This window comes from Dermacentor variabilis, chromosome 4 (assembly GCF_050947875.1).
Source record: "Dermacentor variabilis isolate Ectoservices chromosome 4, ASM5094787v1, whole genome shotgun sequence".
NCBI classification, from domain to species: Eukaryota; Metazoa; Arthropoda; class Arachnida; order Ixodida; family Ixodidae; genus Dermacentor; species Dermacentor variabilis.
Genome location: NC_134571.1, coordinates 123617502 through 123636391, shown reverse-complemented (window position 1 = coordinate 123636391; position 18890 = coordinate 123617502). Strand labels below are relative to the sequence as shown.

At 47.5% G+C, this 18890-nt stretch overlaps 1 protein-coding gene across 1 annotated transcript in view; it reads right to left on the bottom strand.

The window, feature by feature from the left end:
- LOC142579710 (CD151 antigen-like) overlaps positions 1–10479 on the bottom strand; it is a 162162-nt gene extending 151683 nt beyond the window's left edge. Inside the window, exon 1 of the mRNA XM_075690198.1 lies at positions 10022–10479. The gene's annotated coding sequence lies outside the window, so the exon portion shown is untranslated. The remainder of the gene's footprint in view (positions 1–10021) is intronic.
- Between the last annotated feature and the right edge of the window lie 8411 nt (positions 10480–18890).

Genomic DNA, 18890 nt, shown 5'->3' with positions numbered 1-18890 from the left:
GCTTCGAGCAACGCCATCGCACGCAGGACATCAACATATCATCTACACACCGTAAACAAACGGCGTGCGCATAACGTGACATAGTGTATGCATTAATGTAAGATCAGATAACATCAAAACATTTAGCATTAACATAGTGCGCCTTGCTGCTGTCCTTCTTTTTCTTTTTCAGCGCTCCCGACAGCCTCTAGGCTCACGTGGCTGTCATTCCACTCGCGCTTTCTCGCGGTTGCGCGTAGACGCGACATTTCGAACACGGGCATCCCCTCCGTCCACCTGCGCGAGCCTCGCACCGCGAACGACCGCGTGCGACGACGACGTACGTACGTAGTATACGTACGCAGAGAACACGCAGGCACGCAGCTGTCCCTCCCGCACAGACTGTCGCAGCGGCATCGCTCGTGGAGGATCGCACACTTGCGCGTGCTCGCCGCGCGTCGCTCCCCTCCCACCTCTGGTCACGCGCGCACAGCTGCGCTCTCGCATCTGCGCCCTCGTGGCGTGGAGCATCGAGCGCCGCAGCGCGTACATGTCGGAATGCCAGAGATGACGCCTCGAAGCTAGTTCCATCCCCCCACACGTTCTATTTCTCTAATTTGCTTACACAGGGACAGAGATTTTCGCATTGAAGGGCGGGGTTGCCAGATAGTGTGCGTGAGCGCCGTTTACAAAAGAAAGCAGAAGAAATCGCAGGCAGTACTCAGTTTGCCGGTTGTGTGCACATTACTTGAAATACGGGGTTCTGCGTTCCAAGGTCGCGATGTGGAGGTGAGAGACGGCGAAGGTGGCGGGAAACGGGTTAATTTTCACCAGTTATACAGTGTTCTTTAGCGCGCATCCAACGCTCGGAGCACGAGCACGTTTTTTTCTTCTTTCTTTTTACCGGTCCCGTCGGAACGCGGCCACGCGAGCTGGGTATCGAATCCACGACTTGCATGCTCTGCTGCGGAACGCCATAGCGATGAAATAATATTCCGGCAGGTATGTATACCCACATAGCGAAACGGTGCGCCGAGATTACACTTTGTCAAACGTGCTCAGTATATTTGACCGACTTTTACAACTTCCCATGACCGCATCCGGGTTATTAGAGAAGCCCAAACTTGTTCAGAGATTCGGGTTAGCGTTGAATATCGATCTGTGAGATCCTTCAACGTGCAACAAAACGTCAGGACGCGGTGGCTGTTGCATTCCGCCTCCATCGGAGTTAACGTTGCTGCCATGACGAGACATCGAACCCTCGACGTTCGTTACTCGCGCATCGCCGCAGTCAGTGAGCCACACGCCATATCTATACGGAAGACAACACTCCATCCGCTTCATTTCTTTAATGTCGCACGGGAGGCACCTGTATATACGTAGCAGCGCGCCGCATCTTCTTGCGATATGGTAACGCCCACGTTACGAAATATGTCGATTCCAGCGCTGATTGCGCATCATCGGTGCGCAGACTTCGACAGCAGCTATAGCCCGCGAACTGAACAAATCGAAGACAAACATCGCGAGATCGGCTCCTTCCGAACGCCCGCGTATAATATGACTTTATTCAAAGTGTGAACAGCGGATGTCCTCACGCGCAATCGCGCGACAGGAATGTCATGAAAAAGAAAGGGCGGTGCATCCGTCCTACGAGATGACTGGCGACGTTAATGCGACTAGCAACCTATATTATCGTGGGTGTGTAATTGGTCGTGATATGTTATGATGATTATTATGAAGAGCGGCACACAGCCAGAGGCACATAAGCAGTGACTCAAGTTGGCGTGGAAGGAAAATGGTTAGATCCGTACATAGATACATAGATACCGGAAAGATACCGTGAAGTTTCCTATAAGAACACTAATCACATTAAAATAAAGGAGACCACGGTCGTCGAGGATGGCGCGCAGCACATAGATAAAGTTCGTCTTAATTACGCTGATTACAAATATGAAGTGATAAATTTTATTCGCGAACCATCCGACATTTGTAGCTCATCAACGGAGTTCGCCCTCCGCTTCGTATACAAACGCAGCTGTGAAAGCGAAGCGGTGGTTTGTGCCGCACGAGATTAGTAAGTCATTCCTCAGAGGAAAAAAAAAACAAAAGACGAGAGAAACAATGAAGTCGGTGTATGTTCAGTTTCTGAACGGCAGTAAGTTCGTTAATTAACCATGTTTTCGCAGTAGCCCGTACGCGTTCAGGTTAACGTTTCTGCACGGCCCTTGCGGATAAGTGAGCGTGAAACAGAACACTAAGAAGCGTGCCCGAGATGCGCTTTGGCAAGCACGTGCGTGTCTGCTTACGCAAGCATGACGTAAGCGCGATCGCTTCCTTGTAGAAGCGACAAAGCTTCCGCGTGCGCTGAGCGTCGCTTGTGTGGCGAGACGACGCATGCCACCAGCGAGGAGGATCAATTGTCCCCCGTAGCGGAAACAGGTATGCAAGGGATCTCGTTTCTTTTCTTTTTTCGAGAGACTTTAGAGTGCGTATGCGGGCATTTCGCAGTCTAAAGTTTCGTTTTCCGAAAAACACTCGCGAATTGCCGTAATGCCTGAAGACTCGCACAAAATCGCTAAGAGCAATGTTGCTACTCGGGCCTGTTCCTATAGACTAGCGCGTTACGGGCAGGGACATCAAAAAGATGCAAGCTTATGATGATACCTACGCGGTGCTACCTCGCAACAATATTATTTTTATAACTCACGACCGTGAGAGTACTCTGCCTTGAAATGTATAAAAATTAACAAGAGTACTCGCAATAAAATTGGGAGCCGCGTTTATCATTTGTTTCTTTATGTTATCATAGTATACGTAACGCGCTACGTAATCTGTATACCAAAATCACTACGCAGGAGGTATTGTTACGAGGAGTCGGTAACCCTGCGCGGCGCAAGGACTCATGCGCGCTGGCCAGGAGTATTACGAGTTCATTATTCTTTTCTGCGTGTATCTTTTTTTATGCGGAGCGCTGTTATTTTTCTGCTCTAATTTATTAGACACCGCGCCATACCGATGATGACAATCCATCTGGGGTCCCCGTTTCTGGAGACTCTCTTCATGCGAGGCGCGCGCATGCGACGTCGAAAGCGGAACAGCGCGACGACGCCGGCGAGAACGCGTCTCGAGTGTCCATACAATTGTTGTCGCAATAAAATTTTATAAAATGTCGCCTTCATCGTTTTTGGCTTCAGGTATACTCGCGCATGTGACCCGACAAGTCGTACGACACAGAGACGCGCGATTTCGCGCGCCGGATGAGGCGGCTCTCCTGACAGCCGCGTTTGGCGCCGTGCCATGCGACTTCGCGGGAAGCGTTTGCAATTTCCAGTTAAAGAAAAAAGAAAACATGCAAGAGTGACTTTGCATGCACGTAGAGCGCGAAGTTGTTCGACGATTAAACAGGCCACCGTATAGTCACGGTAGCTACTGTATAGTGGATAGATTTTGACTTATCAGGCTTGTAACTGATAACTCGGCGAGCTATTCGTTGTTTGAGGTTGTAGTCACACGGTGTTCCCACAGTATTTGCACCAGACTGTACATTGATACAAAAAAAAAAAAAATGTACCAGCACATAATTGTAGGCGTAGGTTGGAGAACCCCAGGTGGTAGAAGTTATTCCGTAGCCACGTGGCAAGATGACGCAGCCCTCCGAGCGAAGGGAAATATTTTATGAACGACAGTGCAGTAGCCACGCCCATATATATATATATATATATATATATATATATATATATATATATATATATATATATATATATATATATATATATATATATATATATATATATATATATATCTGTCATATGGTGAGGTTGGTTCAGCTAGGTTCTTGTAGCACACGCGGGCAGGTGTGTCGGAGTGCTCGCGCGTGATAACCACTTGACCGCAAGCTTCCTTCCCGAAGAGCACCGCCCCCCTCGTTCTCTCTAATCCCTGCCTTCCTATAGACCCCACCGAGGGTCAATCCGGTTCGTTTGTGTGCCTCTGACTCATCCTATAACATCGCCAAACGTCGGGAATCAATTACGTCGCCGCAGGCAACGTTATTTTCGATCACGTAGTTGTCGCAAAGGGCCGCACGGCGATTGGCCGTTATAATTAGCAGGCAGCGATGGCTGTCGCAGCCAGTGACCGCACATATTATAACATTAAAGATGCGGGCAATGTAACATTAATGCATATGTCGCGAAGAGCTGTAAAAACTTGTGTCATTCAAGTCCGAGAGGTGGCGCTTTATGTAATAATAATAATAATAATAATAATAATAATAATAATAATAATAATAATAATAATAATTATTATTTATTTATGCACCACAAGAAACAATACATAGTAAGCGGGCCTGTCGAAGCCTAAATGGCTTGTGTGACTAGGCCCGGCAGCGCCGGCAACAGCGGTGAGGTCAATGTATGTACATACATGCGTAACCTTAGTGCTGACAAAACATTGTGCAAACAAAAGGAAAATTAAATGCATGTTAATACAATGTAGCGTGAGCATATTTTCACGCTTATATAGATCAAAAAGAAATTAATACATGGTGGTCCAACGTAGTGAAAATTTTTTTCATGCTTATATAGAACAAAAAACAAAAATTAAAAACAAGTTATGGCAACGTAGTGAACATTTTTGCAAGCTCATATAGATATACAGGTTAAGACAACCAAATTACTTCAAGTAAACACATACCCATACATAAAAAAACTCAAATGGAAGATGACATTTTCTTTAAAACCTTTTTTGACTGAACCGAGAAAAATTCGTCAGGTAGATCATTAAAGATTTTGGGCACATAGACGCATCGCCGTGCCTCGCCATACCTAGTTGATGAACGAGCAATATGGAAACGAATGTTGTCCCTCAAAAGTCGAGGGGCTACATATTTTTCTCTGAATAATAATAATAATAATAATAATAATAATAATAATAATAATAATAATAATAATAATAATAATAATAATAATAATAATAATACATTGCTCGCTTTTTGCTCTTCTCGATGGCAGTGTCGAATTGACACTGCCATTGAAGTCCACTGCGTATAAATCTTAATGGGCTGACAATATGAGCTTGCTTATACGTCTGGGTCTTACGTCACAAAAAACATTGTTCACTCAAACGGTTCTGGTAAGGATTTTAAACCCCGATTTCAAACAGGAACACATAACTCACCGCGCGCTACGGGAAACATTGCGTTTTGTAGAACCGTACTGCAGCACAAGATTTGGTACAGCTAGTAGGTAACCTTATGTCCCAAGGATATTCAATGACCTACCCGATCATACATTTACGGCAAGTACGAAAGAAAACTTGAGAAAATTTGTTGAAGGCTCTATAAGCTGTGCATAATACTAAATATTGTTGTCTTCTTTCTCGTTACATTCTTTCTTGCTTTTCTGTCGTCACTGATTCCAGCTGAATTTCTGCGTTACTTAAACTTCATTTTGTTGTTGTGATGAGCTTCACCAGCTTTTCATTGCTGGACGTGTTTCCATTTTGTTTTTGCTTGCCGACGTGCCGGGCCTAGTCACGCAAGTCTCTTCCTTGGCTTTGATGGGCCTGCCTTCCGTACAAAGATTGTAAGATGTCAACAATTATTAGTATTATTATTATTATCATTATTATTATTCCCTTGCGAAGCGCCGAAGCCTCCACTACTCGAACCATTCTCTTACCGGAAGTTTTTGCCACGCCTCATACTATGCGGCCCTTAGTAATAACCCGGCTTACGAAGGTCACTCCGGTCGGCGCCAAGAAAAATGGCTTCGCTTTGCGCGTAGCGCAAGACACGAAAAGACGCTTGCACGACGCCTGTAAGCGTCACGTCGAACTTGTACATGCATGCGTCACCATTGTCTTTCTCTCTCCACTTCCCAACCCACCTCTCTTTCTAAATTTCTCTCTTAGGCTCAACAGCATTTCTTATATCGTGTAACGAGAGGTGTTTATAACGACAATGGTTTCGATACTCCTGTTGCGCGGAAAAGCAAGCAAGCAAACAAACAAACAAACAAACAAACAAACAAACAAACAAAAATGACAATCAAACGAACGAATAAACGAACAAATAAATAAACAAGCAAACAAAAGGACACGTTTTTCTGGGACGCGCAGTATCAAGGAAAGGTAGAGTGCCTTCTATTTTTTTTTTTTTTAGTTCACCGGCGTTACGTGTCAGTCATATAGCCAGCTATTTCCAGAGGCATTCAACTAAATAAGCTTAAAGCTCTTTTAGTTAAAAAAAAAACAAATCCTTATATAACGACTCCAGGTGAGACCACATCTATAACGTGTGTCAACCACCGCGATACGACAAAAACCACGTAAGTAACGTTTAAAGAAATCATAATGAAAGGTAAGAGGGAGGGAATTGAAGCTTGTCAAATGGTACTTCAGCCGAAGTAGTGAAAAGCGTAGTGTAGTCTTCGTGCCTCCAACACGCGAACATGAAAGAGTGGGGAGAGAGAGAGTGAAGGAAAACAGAAGAAGGAAATAAAGGAGAAAAAGCGATTTTCAACGTCAAGAATTCCCTCCAGCTGTTTACGTCTAACTCACAGAAAAGGGTCCTTCACGAAAGCACGTTTAGACAAAAAAATAACCAAGCAAGACAAGCTAAAGAAGGTTGCTGCTCATTCCGACGCAGTTTCCGTGCACGATCGAGTCGTGACCGCAACGATTACGGACTCATTTGGCAAGGCCCACGTTGTTACATTCCCTCTCTTGGGTGTTTCTTCGCGTTTCTCGGCCTCACCGCCCGCACAACAGTGTTTCCTTTAGGTGTCCCATGTTGAAACTTGACAGCCTTATGTAGCCAGCAAGTTACTCTATACTCTATATGCCAGGGGCCTAATTCACAAAGCGTTTCGGTGGTTTAGAGTTATTTACCATTGTCTGGACGCTTTCGATAATAATATGTCCAGCATCAGGATTGACTGAAATATTCACTCGCTCACTCTTGTAGCGTAAGAGGTTTCTGCGAACCAGATTTCTTAAATGTATTTACTTACTGTCGCACCAGCGATTAGAGCATACGTAATAAGTGTTGACCCCAGTCGCCATCTGTTGGCTTGGACCGCGCGGGGAACGACGGGTTTGATGAATGGGACAGCTGACGACAACTAAAAGTTATTACGAGCGAGCTCGCAGTGCGCCAAGTATGCGAGAGGAACAGGGTGGGCGCTATGCCGGCTGGTCGTTCGGCCGGCTCCCGCAGTCCCCGGAAAGATATAGGTGCCACCACCTACAAGCCGTGTAAATGCTGGTCTATAGACATAGCTTTTGTAAAGGTGGCATATTACGGATTAAACAACAAGTAAAGCTGCATTAGCTAATTACGGTTCCGCGACGGCAGCACGGTCACCGTAATCGTGAGAGGAGACTTGGCAAGGCACTGAGAAAGGCGCAATGCAAGGAAGGTAGCGACGCCGTTCTGATGTTTACGCACGATCTCATCGTGATGTCATGAATTTTGACAGCTTCAACTCGAGCCTGAATTGCCCGCCGGGTCTGCCGGTAAACAAGGGCTATACACTGCATCCTAAAGAAATCTAAGATTCAACCTTCGCAAAATCGGAGGATTTTCATGCACCAAAGCGGCCAAAATATGAGAAAATGCTTTGAAATCCGTGACGTCATACGGCAGGCACTGACTTCCCGGCGCGAAATTCGCGACAAGTCCGTGGCTTGCATTTTCCATATCCGCACTCACGCGGTTTGTTAATCATTTTACAAGTAAATGGGACCGTTGCCTATGAAACGTGAATAAGTGCACACTTTATGCAAAAGTTACTGTCTTTTTATTGCACTACTGCAGAGGTCACGTGTTTGCTTTGAACTCGTCACGCAGGATCGCGAGGAGGATTTCATAAGAGCGTTGCATCCACTGAGAGATGAACGGAGGCAGATTTAATAGAAGGCGTAGGAATAATCGATGTCACAGACAAAGTGTGTGAACTCAAATATTACGCTCAAGCTGAGCATTCACGGGGAAGCTTGAAGTTTTAATACTAAGGAATATCAAGCTCTAACGAGTCTGCTGTCACAATCGGATGCTTAGGGTATGGGGTCTGGTTAGATACTCATAAAGAGATACTCGCAATGTGAGTAGACACCTAGAACTAGTAGTTTAGCGACCATGATAAAACAAGATGGTTTTGATCGTAGGCTCCTCAAAACAAACATGCGCTTCAATGATATTACGCTCCACAAAGCGAACAATGTGTAACTCCTATAAGGACTATACCGTTCGTACTCCCGAATAAAGCTCGAAGATTCAAATGCGTGCCAGCGCTGACCGACTTTCCATTGCATACTTCGATAAGAAGTCGTCGGAAGACCCCTATATATAGTACTAAAAAGAAAATCTAATCGCTTCTGCTTTGGAAATGCCGAGCACGAAACCAGACACACAGCCATCGAGACGAACAACGTGCGAGTCGTGAGGTGAAGCGGTAGAGGAGCTAGCAAAAAAAAAAAAAAAGAAAAAAAGAAAAAAGAAAAAAAGAAGTAACTTGTGCCTAGCATAATTTTACTGACTAATTGCGCCTGGCTAATTAGGTGCACGCAGTTGAGAAACAGCCTTCACTTCGTATCTTCACAACTGATTAAACTGTCTGCCCAGGTACGATGTAAGTTCCGTTACAGGTTTTGCAAGGAAGCTGGCGGAGACACAGCAAAAAGGAATAAATAAAAAAAAAGACGTTTGCGCATTAAAAGAACGAAGACGCATTAAGTTACAAAGCGAAGCGGCAAGCCATATACACGAAGCTTATCGGCGGTCAACGCGTAGGACGGGTTAAATGAGAAAACGGAAACAATATATCGCTCTCGCTCTCTCTCTGACTAGCAGCTGTTTCCCGCCAGCTGCACAAAGTTGCCACATAAAAAAGAACGACCAGACAGCTGAGTCCACATTGGTCAACCGCTCTTTAGGTAACAATAACGCGAGGAAAGGTCACGCTGAAATGAGGCTCGTGGAAGGAAACATGTAATTTCCCGCGCGCGCAGCCAATGCCACAAAAGCGTCTGCAAGCCCCTCAAACAGTTCGGGACGAGCTACTTAGCCGGTCCCTATACTGGATCGCTCACCACAGCCTTAGGTTAGTTATCATAGTTGTATGACCCACGTGGATGATCCTTCAAGAAGCGCCAAGTGGCAGAGCGGACCCGCGAAGAGGAACGCATCACAAGCGATATGACTTGTGATCTTGTTGGGGCTTTGCTTCTGCAGCAGTCTCGTCGCAATAAGGTGTTTACTCGATACCGTGTTTACCATAGCTGTGTCAGATTGTATTTACATAGGAAGGAAATCACTGTGCTTGTGATGAGTGCGATTTCGTCATGCGAACAGCGGCAGTTCTGGCTACGCTCGGAATCTTAAGGCACTTATATGCCATAGCAGGGCAACGATTTTTTTTTGTTTTCCATGTCTATATGTGCGTCACTGCTGTATCGCAGCGTCTACTCGCGCTGTGGGAAAGCGATAAGCACATAGGACGCTTGGCAATTCGGGCGGCAGCCAGGTCGCCGGTTCGAATCCCGCTGCCGGAGGAACGCCGAACGATGTTTGATAACTTTATTTTCTTGCCTTCTGGCTCAGCAACGGCGATGGACATGAATCTGACCTTTTTGTGTGTGTGTGTGTGTGTGTGTGTGTGTGTGTGTGTGTGTGTGTGTGTGTGTGTGTGTGTGTGTTTTTGGTATAAGCTAAGGACAAGAAACCATGATTGCAAGCCAATAATAAATTAAATGCCGTCGCATGATGGAGAATAATCCACTGCTGGGAAAACAAGCGTCTGATCCGGATTGGGACAACAACAGGTAGTTACTCCCGTTCACTGTACTAAAACTGCAAATATTGCAAGACGCGGGGCGCAACACGAGGCTACGGAAGTGACGGGCAGACTTTCACCTACCGCATTCAAATCGCGAATATTGCAAGGCGGGTGGCACGCATTACTTCGAGTAACACTTTCAATTGAAGCTTTCGTGCCTAAAACCAACATTTTGAAAATTTAAAGCGGGAAGTAACGCTTACCGTTTGGTTGAATGCCTGATGGAGTGGTGCCGCTACCGTCGCAGGCGCAGGTAGTACGATCCTCTCGCAGAGAACAGGGCGAGGGCGGTACGCTTCAGCGCGAAGAAATGGGCGCCAGCTGTTTACGCGACACGGGAAAGCCGCCGCAGCTCACGGCGCGTGGATGTACGCGGGGAACGAGAGAAAAAAAGAGAAAGAAAAACTGCGCCGCAACAAAAATTCCGTCGCTCGCTGGGCGCGCGAGCTTTCACTTTCTCAGCACGACGTTGCGCAGACACACGGCGAACCAACACGTCGACGACTGCGGGTCGCGCGCCCGCGCGCGCACGAAGGAAGGCGCCGGCACCCCCAACGGGACACGCCTCCTTTCTCGTCGTCTTGGAAGCGACCACGAGCGCGCGCTTTCGGCCGCCGCACACGCCACCGGCGTCGTGTTTGCAGCAGCGCGGGCCGCGGCGCGCCCGACGCGTCGGCCAGGGCCAGGCGGCAGGCGCGGCGCATCGTCGCTCTCTCTCCACTGCGTCGCGCCCTTCTCTTCCCTCGTCGTCGTACGAAACGAGGCCTCAGAGATGACTGACGAAAACCGCGCACAGCGTCTTCCTTCTTGGAGGCCATTAAAAGAAGGGGCGCGGTGCGCGAAGCTTTCGAAAGGTGGCGCTAACATATAGAGCGTGTTCGAAGCGCTACGTTTTGAGGACAGTAGTGTGAAACATAAAAAATAATCGGCCGGGTAAAAACATAATCGTTTGCTGGAAGAGGGTTGGCCACGTGGGAGGCACAAAGGCGCGGAAAACATGCAATGAAGCAAGCTTTCTGTCGTGAATAATGCAGCTCGCTGTATAAAGCTATTTTAAGAGTAGGATGCGCCAGAAAGGTTGAGTGAACGAGCTTGGTGGCATGCGCCACTACCATGGCCACCATCCCGTTTCAATATGGATGCTCATATCGTCATCATCATGCTTACGGCGGCGCTGGTATCGAGGTGCACCAGAGACATATTTCTCTGCACCTTCTGCACCTATTCACGGTGCACTGCATCTAGCCCATCGATTCCCCGAGGTGCAGCAGTGCACCCTGCACCCCCGTGCTCGATTGAACGGGGTGCAAGGCAAGGTGCCGCCGTGGTGCACTGCACACTTGAACCTTGCAGCGAGTGAGTGCAGCCTGGCACCCCCTGCACTTTTTCGTTTCAGGTGCCGTGCACCTTTTTCTGAATCGAACAAACCTATAGGCTCCTTAGGACGTGATACTGGTGCGCATGGTATTTTAAGAGATAACGATGACTTCACGAATAACAACGATATACTTCTAGCAAGGACTTGGAAATTGTTTATTTCACTGCTGTTTTCAAAGTCTGTTGATGAAGTGTCCCAATACCCTGACAAAGAACACATAAACGAAAAGCAATACTTTGTCTGAAATAGAACTGTGGTTCAAATGGTGCCTATCGATGGTTTTATTGGTAATAATAGTACCTATAACCAAACTAATCCACTAAATGGAGGCACCTCGCTGGATGTACCACAGGGGTTGCCCTTCATTATTTATTTATTTACTTATTTATTTATTTACAAACTGTTACTCCCTGTCTCGTAAGTCTGTTGAACAAAACCATCTTCAGCCTCAACTATCGACTGAATTCAGCGTTGATAACGGCTCTGATAATGCTCGGATCAGAAAGCGCGTGTTCAAGTTGCGCAGTGCCTTCACAATAGCAGAGCTTGGCGAGTTTCTACATTTAGCATTGCATGGCTGCCTGTTAGTCTACCTCTCAGTGGCGTTAGCCACACATAGCAGCGTGGCAGGTTTACTTTACTGGGGAACTAGGGAGGCCATATTTAGCTGCCCATAGAAGTTCACAGCCAGCCACTCCAGAGTCGCACAGGAGCTATGGGAGCAAGAAAATCCATTGTTTAGGAGTGACGCCTAAGGACATATTTCACAGAAAGCTTGGCTGCTGATTCTACCATTCGAAACTCCTTGGTAATGACCATGATTGGCTCTTCGGGATTTTCACCCAGTATGACCTCGACCTGCTGGAGAGAGATATAAAATTTTATTGTGTCCTTGATGGGATCCAGGGGTGTAGGGGGTTGGGAGACTAACTTCCAGTTCCTCCTTCCTCAGACGGCGGCCAGTCCTTGCTTACTGGTGGCTTCTTCGGCCATCCGTATGGCCCAGAGCTGCTCTTCTGAGTCCAAGCTGAGCAGCAATGTCTCCCACTGCTCACCCGTAGTTTTTATGCGTGTAGTGTTAGTGCAGTGGGTGTTCGTGGGTGGGGCTTTGGGGCATTGCCAGATAATGTGATCGAGGTCAGCGCGGGCCTCGCAAGCTTTGCAGAGTGGGGAGCATGCATAGGGGTAAATGCGGTTGTATAGTACAGGGTTTGGGAATGGGTACATTTTCAAGGATAGAATCTAGAACTACTCACTTGGAAAGACTAAACAAAGGATCCCTAGCTAAGGCGTCACAGGCTCATAAAGGGACGGTCCCGCGTGATGGCAGTATGGGTGCCAAACCCATAAGCTAGTAATAAAAATGGCTGGAATCACTAAAGAATCTTTGAAAATTTGGCAACGGAACTGTGCGAGCTTCCCGAAACGCAGGCACTCCTTTGGGCAGCTTGTGAGGTCGGTGAAGCTCAAATCACAGGTCATCATTCTACAGGAAACAGTGTTGGATTCCCAGGTCTTACTACCAGGTTATTGCACTGTGGCATCCAGAAATGAGAAAGGACGGCGTATTGCTACATTGATCATCAACGATATGTCCTTTATTAAACATCAGGTTTCGAAATATGACAGGGTTTGAGATCCAGCTCACGGAGGCAATACCTATTAGGGCCCAGGATGCGAATGTTTTCATCCTCAATGTATACAGTTCACCCTCAGACGAAAGGAGAAATTTCAGGCACGCACTAACTTCAGCAGTCAAGCTAGCCGGGAAAGCCCCGTTAATAGTGGCAGGGGATTTTAAAGCCCCGAACCAGGAATGGGGCTACGGTTTTGGTAGCATCAAAGGCACGGAGCTTGCCACATGTGCCACAGAGCTCGGCTTGATCCTTGTCACAGAGCCAAGATTTCCTACCAGAATAGGAAACTCGGTTTGCAGGGACACTGCCTTAGATATAACTTTCGCACACGGAGTAGATGAGGGCTGGGACAACCTTCAGGAGAGTCCGGACAGCGACCACTGCATTGTAGAACTCGCCCTTCGAACTATAACCAAACGCCTCAGAACATTCGAATTCACAGACTGGGACCTCTTTAGGAAAATCAGAGGAGAGCAGACTCCGGAAGGAGAGACATACCAGGAACTCTTAGATAATCTGAAAAACGCGGTAAACGAGGCCACGAAGACAATAACTACCGACTTCGAGGCCCCTGTAATGAATGCCAAAATGGTGCACGTGCTTGAGGCTAAGCATAGCATAATTTCTAGATGAAAGACGCAAAAACTTAATCGTAGGCTCAGGGCTGAAATTGCAGCTCCAAACAAGGAAATTCACTCATACGCTGCACTTTTGTCGCAGCAACATTGGAAGGAAACAAGTGCGGAAACGGATAGTCGTATGAGAAGAGGCAGTAAACGGAGCCATATCAGAAATCTATTTAATAACAAACAATCAAAAGGGACAGCTAGACTAGCTTTAGACAGGATGATCAAAGGCCTAACTAGGTATGGTATGACGGGAAGCAATATCATTCAAAGCGTGCTATCGACCTTCCTTCCTTGGAAGGACAATGACGCATGCAGGGAGGCAGAGGTCCTATACCCGGAATACACCGCTGAATGCCCCACTTCTTGATGAAGCCTTCTCTGTGTCAGAGGTTAAACAGGTTCGCTTTAACTTCAATAGCAAGTCCGCTCCACGAACAGATGGCTTCACAAACAAACTTCTAAAGAACTTGGATGACAAGGCAATAGAGATTTTAACAAATGATATTAATCGAGTCCGGGAGTCAGGGCAAGTCCCTGATGAATGGAAGGCGCCCAAGGTAGTTTTCATCCCCAAGTCGGGAAAGCCTACCAGTATGGAGAACCTCCGACTCATCTCGCTTACTTCATGCATTTGCAAAGTCATGAAGCATGTAGTTCGTAATCGCAATCAAGTCACATCGAGCGACATTGCCTCTTTCCTCACAACTTGATGGGATTTCAACCTTCCCTGTCCACACAAGATGCGGTGCTCCCATTGAAGAAATCAATATTTGATAACCGCACTAGAGACGTGATAGGTGTTCTGGCCCTAGACATGGCTAAGGCCTCTGACAGGGTCAGACACCAACACATCCTAGGTGAGCTATCCCAGCTAAATCTTGGCAGCAGATTTTTAAATTTTACTAAATCTTTCCTTGGTGAACGCATGGCGTTCATCAGGGCTCGGACAGTTACCGAAGGGCCTTTCCCTCTAGGTTGTCTCGGCACACGCCAGGGATCGGTGCTGTCACCCCTGCTCTTTAATATCGCTATGAACAGGCTCTCCGAGAGGTTCGAATCGCTGGCATCCCAAACGTACGGCATTTCATCTATGCGGACATCACCATCTGGGACCCTGGAGGGTCGCTAGCCAGATTAGAGGAAAGCTTACAAGAAGCTGCTAACATCACAGCGGATTTCCTCGCTAGCACGGGGTTGACGCTCTCTCCCACAAAGTCAGCTCTCTACTCCTGTACAGGCAAGTGAGACAAGGAGGCAAAATTAAATGATTAGCACCACTGGTCTCGCTTCCTATTCAGATACAAACTAAAGTGGGCACCTGCATACCCGTAGTTGATTCTGTTGAAATCTTAGGTCTCACTATTAATTCCAAAAGGCATAATATAGAAGCTCTGAGTCGCCTAGCAGGACAGGCAAACAGTGTTCTGAAACTCACCGCTAGGGTAGCTAGCCGAAGGAAAGGATTGAAGGAGGACAATCTCATCTGGGCCTTCCAGGCGTTCTTCCTAAGTCACGTATGTTAGACTTCACGTTATTTAGAATGGATACGAGCTGAAACAGCTAAGCTTGACTCTCTCATTCGAACGGGACTCAAAAGGGACATTGGACTGCCACAGTCTGCTAGCACGGAAAAGCTGCTGGCCTCGGGAATCCACAATACTATTGATGGGATTATTGAAGCACATTGCATAGCCCAAACCACTCGGCTCTCTGCCACTAAACCTGGCCTTAAAATCCTGGAAGAGGCCGGCATTACACCCCCGTATAGCCCCGAACCCACTAAATCTCTCAGCAAGGACACCAGGTCTCACTTAGTAACAGACCGTGTACCCCGTACACGGTCTGTTATTTTGGGTATAACGTGGGCCGGAGGAACGCACGAGCAAGGACAATCCTACAATATTTACATCAACACAAGCTAGATGCGCTTTTTGTTGACGCAGCACAGTATCCCACAGGGGAAAGATTCTCCATAACAGTGGTGGACGTAGAGAGAAAAATCATTAACGCAGCTTCTGCAAGGGTCAAGACGTCGCATGCGGCCGAGGAGGCTGCTGTCGCTTTAGCTATTAATAGTCGTAAGAAACCAGCCTTTATATACTGGGATTCACGCTCGGCTATCCGCTCCTTCTCATCCGGATTGGTACCGGAAACACCAAGTAAGATCCTTCGGGATCGGGACTTCACTATCAGAACTGAGGAGTAGAGATATCACCACATTTCTTGGTTCCCTGTCCACTTAAAGGGCATCACTGGACCGAATGGGATTAACCCGAATGAGGTTGTCCATAGGTTTGCGCGTGACCTCACGAACCGCGCAGCCGAACCTGCGGCCTCATTGATTCCCATATATCTAGGAAAAGACTTGCTCCATACATATAATGAGATTACCACTCATTATAAGCTTAGCCGTAAACCTGCACGTCACTCCTGATTGTGTTCAGGGTGCACGTTGCAAGGTATGGGCGGGATAACTAGCTGAGCGCGAATGTTTGGAGGGACGTATACTTTTGGTCCGAATTGGGTGGTGTAGGTTATGCCTAGGTAGGGTGTCTACCAACTGGGAAAACCGGGAAAATCGGGAATTCTCAGGCATTTTGAGTAATCCGGGAAAAACTCAGGGAAAACTCAAGGAATTTACGCTTCTATCAGGGAAAATTAGCTGTAATTTTATTGAAAGGGAACGGAAGTCGCGGTAATGCAGTCCCGAGTAACACAGAGGTATCGTAACGAATGGTCTTTGACGCCGCGTCGTCGGCTGGAGTAGTTGCCAGAGTACAGTCAACGAGCGACTTTCCGGACGCTAGATACTTCGGACGGCTTCGCGGGACTACTGCGTACCGCATAGGGACAATGTATATGACATTTCGAACGCAAGAACCCTTCGCCGTCCAATTTTCCGGACCTTTTGCCGTGACCGCAGGTCCGAAACTGCATTAATAAAAGCCACAACCGCCGCAATTTTGATAACCTCGCCGCTTCGCACTGGCACACTCGCACGCAGGTCCGCTGGCAGCCGTAGCCACCACCGCGACAATGCTAGGCCTAGCTGCTTCGAGGTTTGATATTAAGCGTCTTGCCGCTCACTGCCGTGTTTTTCATTGAGAGAATTCGCCGCTGTCTGCAATGGGACCGACACCGCCTTTGTGGTCATTGCGATTGGCTTCGAAGTTCGGAAAGCACGGCGCGTTGCATAATGCCGGTTTCCGAAAGTCAGCTTCACCTTATTACAGAAATGTTACGCTGTGAAGCATAACAAGTGTGGGAAGGGGCAACTGTGACGGGACACAGTATGTATTCCTTTATTATACACGCGTGCACCCGCCATCTTCTGTCACAGTACGAGCACCGATATGCCTATTAAGTGTACTAGCAGGCCTTCAGTGCTTTTTCTGGCGTGCCTGTGGCGATTTGAGCCCTTAAGGGCTGAAAAAGACATGCATTCATTTTTTCGGACGTTTTCGCGGCCCCTAGGGAGTCCGAAAAATCGGACGCTGACTGTACAACTGTCCAAGAGGATGCTTCAAGTAGCCCATTTGGCGAACGCGCAGACGAAGGAGAACAAGAAGACAAAAGACCTACGCATGCAGAAATGAGCGGGAAAGGAAGCATGCCGCCGCTTTTTTGGAGGAGCTTGCACTCTAAAAGCAAAGCGTTACCTGGCACCGAGATGCAGGTGTCCCTCATCCAAGCAAGAAAAAAACTCTTTAAAACAGTGAAACGGAACACTGAGGCGTTGTGCGCAGGCTGAGAGTATGTCAGGACAGTTGATGCTGACTTAGCAGCTGCTGCGAGAGAATCTCACTTGTGATAAAATTCGGGCCTCATACCAATTATCTTGCTATGAGTTGATAGAAATAGCTCATATTCGAAAATATTCTATATGCATCTCTTTCTTCTTCGTATTTGAGAATGTTCGATTCAATTTGCAATAGGTTTTACTATTTCTTTCGAAGATATTTTATTCACTATGCATTTTACTAACCCCTTCCTTCTGTTTTATTTTTGAATAAACACTACCCCTTACTATTCAAACTGTTATTAAGTTTTGTTTCTTTAACATACTTACAGAGAGTGACACCGTTGGGCGACATGATGTAGGGAGCCCGTCTTGACATTGTCGGGCCCTTAGGACCTCTCTGTAGCGCGCACGGGGGAAGCCTTTGAAACGCGCGCCACAACGGCACTCTTCGCATGGAGCATGCGCACCGATCGCGTTATCGTAAGAACTCGCGCGGGGACTGCCGGGAAGGGAGCTGCCCGATAAGAAGGCAGCGAAGACGGCACTCGGGGCTTTTTGCGGGGCGCGGGCTTGGGGAGGCGCTGGTGGGGCGTGGCCCGTCTAGGTTTCTGTCCGAGCGTGCTACAGAGCAGGGGGAAAAGCGTCTTTGTATTGTGTCTGCATGAAAGAGTGCTCTTGTTGTTCGCTTTTGGGACTATCTGCGCGCCTGGTTCGGTGCTTGCTTGCTTTCTGCGCTTTATGCATTCTGTTATCGCCCGAAAGATTGTGTTGGTTGATGGTTTGTAGCGGCCGTTCTTTCGTCGCTCCCTTTGGCTTGTATATTTTGTTGCCTCGCTGTTTTGTTGCTTGCTTCTTTGCTTTTGCTGCTTTTTGCTGCTTTGCTTCTTTACTGCTTGCTTCTTTGCCTTGTTCTTTTCTGCTATTGGCCGCGAGGCTGCGGTAATTTTGAGTGTTACATTCTATCGTAAATTAAAGCGGTTCTTGTTCCTTGCGCCTTTGGTCCTTTGTCGTGCTGGTCGCGGCTCGCGGACCCCCTGAGCGAAGGCGAGGGGCCTTGAACATAAAGCGAAGTTCTGTGTCACTCAGAGAATATTGCAAAGGCACTCACGGAATATTGCAATGGCACTCAGGGAAAACCTGGAAAACTCAGGGAATTTGGAAATGTCAACTCAGTAGGCACCCTGCTAGGGTGCCTATAATATGCCTGTCCATGGTGGAATTGGCGAGTCGTTCGTATTGGCTAATAAGCTGAGCTTCAATGAGCTCGTCTATGGTGTTGTGAATGCTGAGAGCTTCCAGTTTCTCGTTAGAGGTGGAAATGGGAAGATGCAGGGCTTGTTTATAGACCCTCTTGATCATGGTATTAAGTTTGAGCTTGTCAGTTGCACTGAGGCTAAGGTATGGTGCGACATAGGTGATCCGGCTGAGGGCGTAGATGGTTAGCAGGCGTATCATGTTTTCTTTCATGCCGTGATGTCTATTTGCGATGCGTGCCACGAGGCGAGTGGTTTGGTTTACATGAGTATCTAATTGCCTGAGTATCTGTGTTTCTTCCGTTTTGTTGGATGCGTAAGCCAGGGATACGGATGCTAGGTACAGTAGGTATGCGTTGCTGATGTACGTGGAGTTGTATCTCCGGGGGGAGGGGAGGAGGACCTGGACGTTGACCTCCCAAATCAGGCTTGT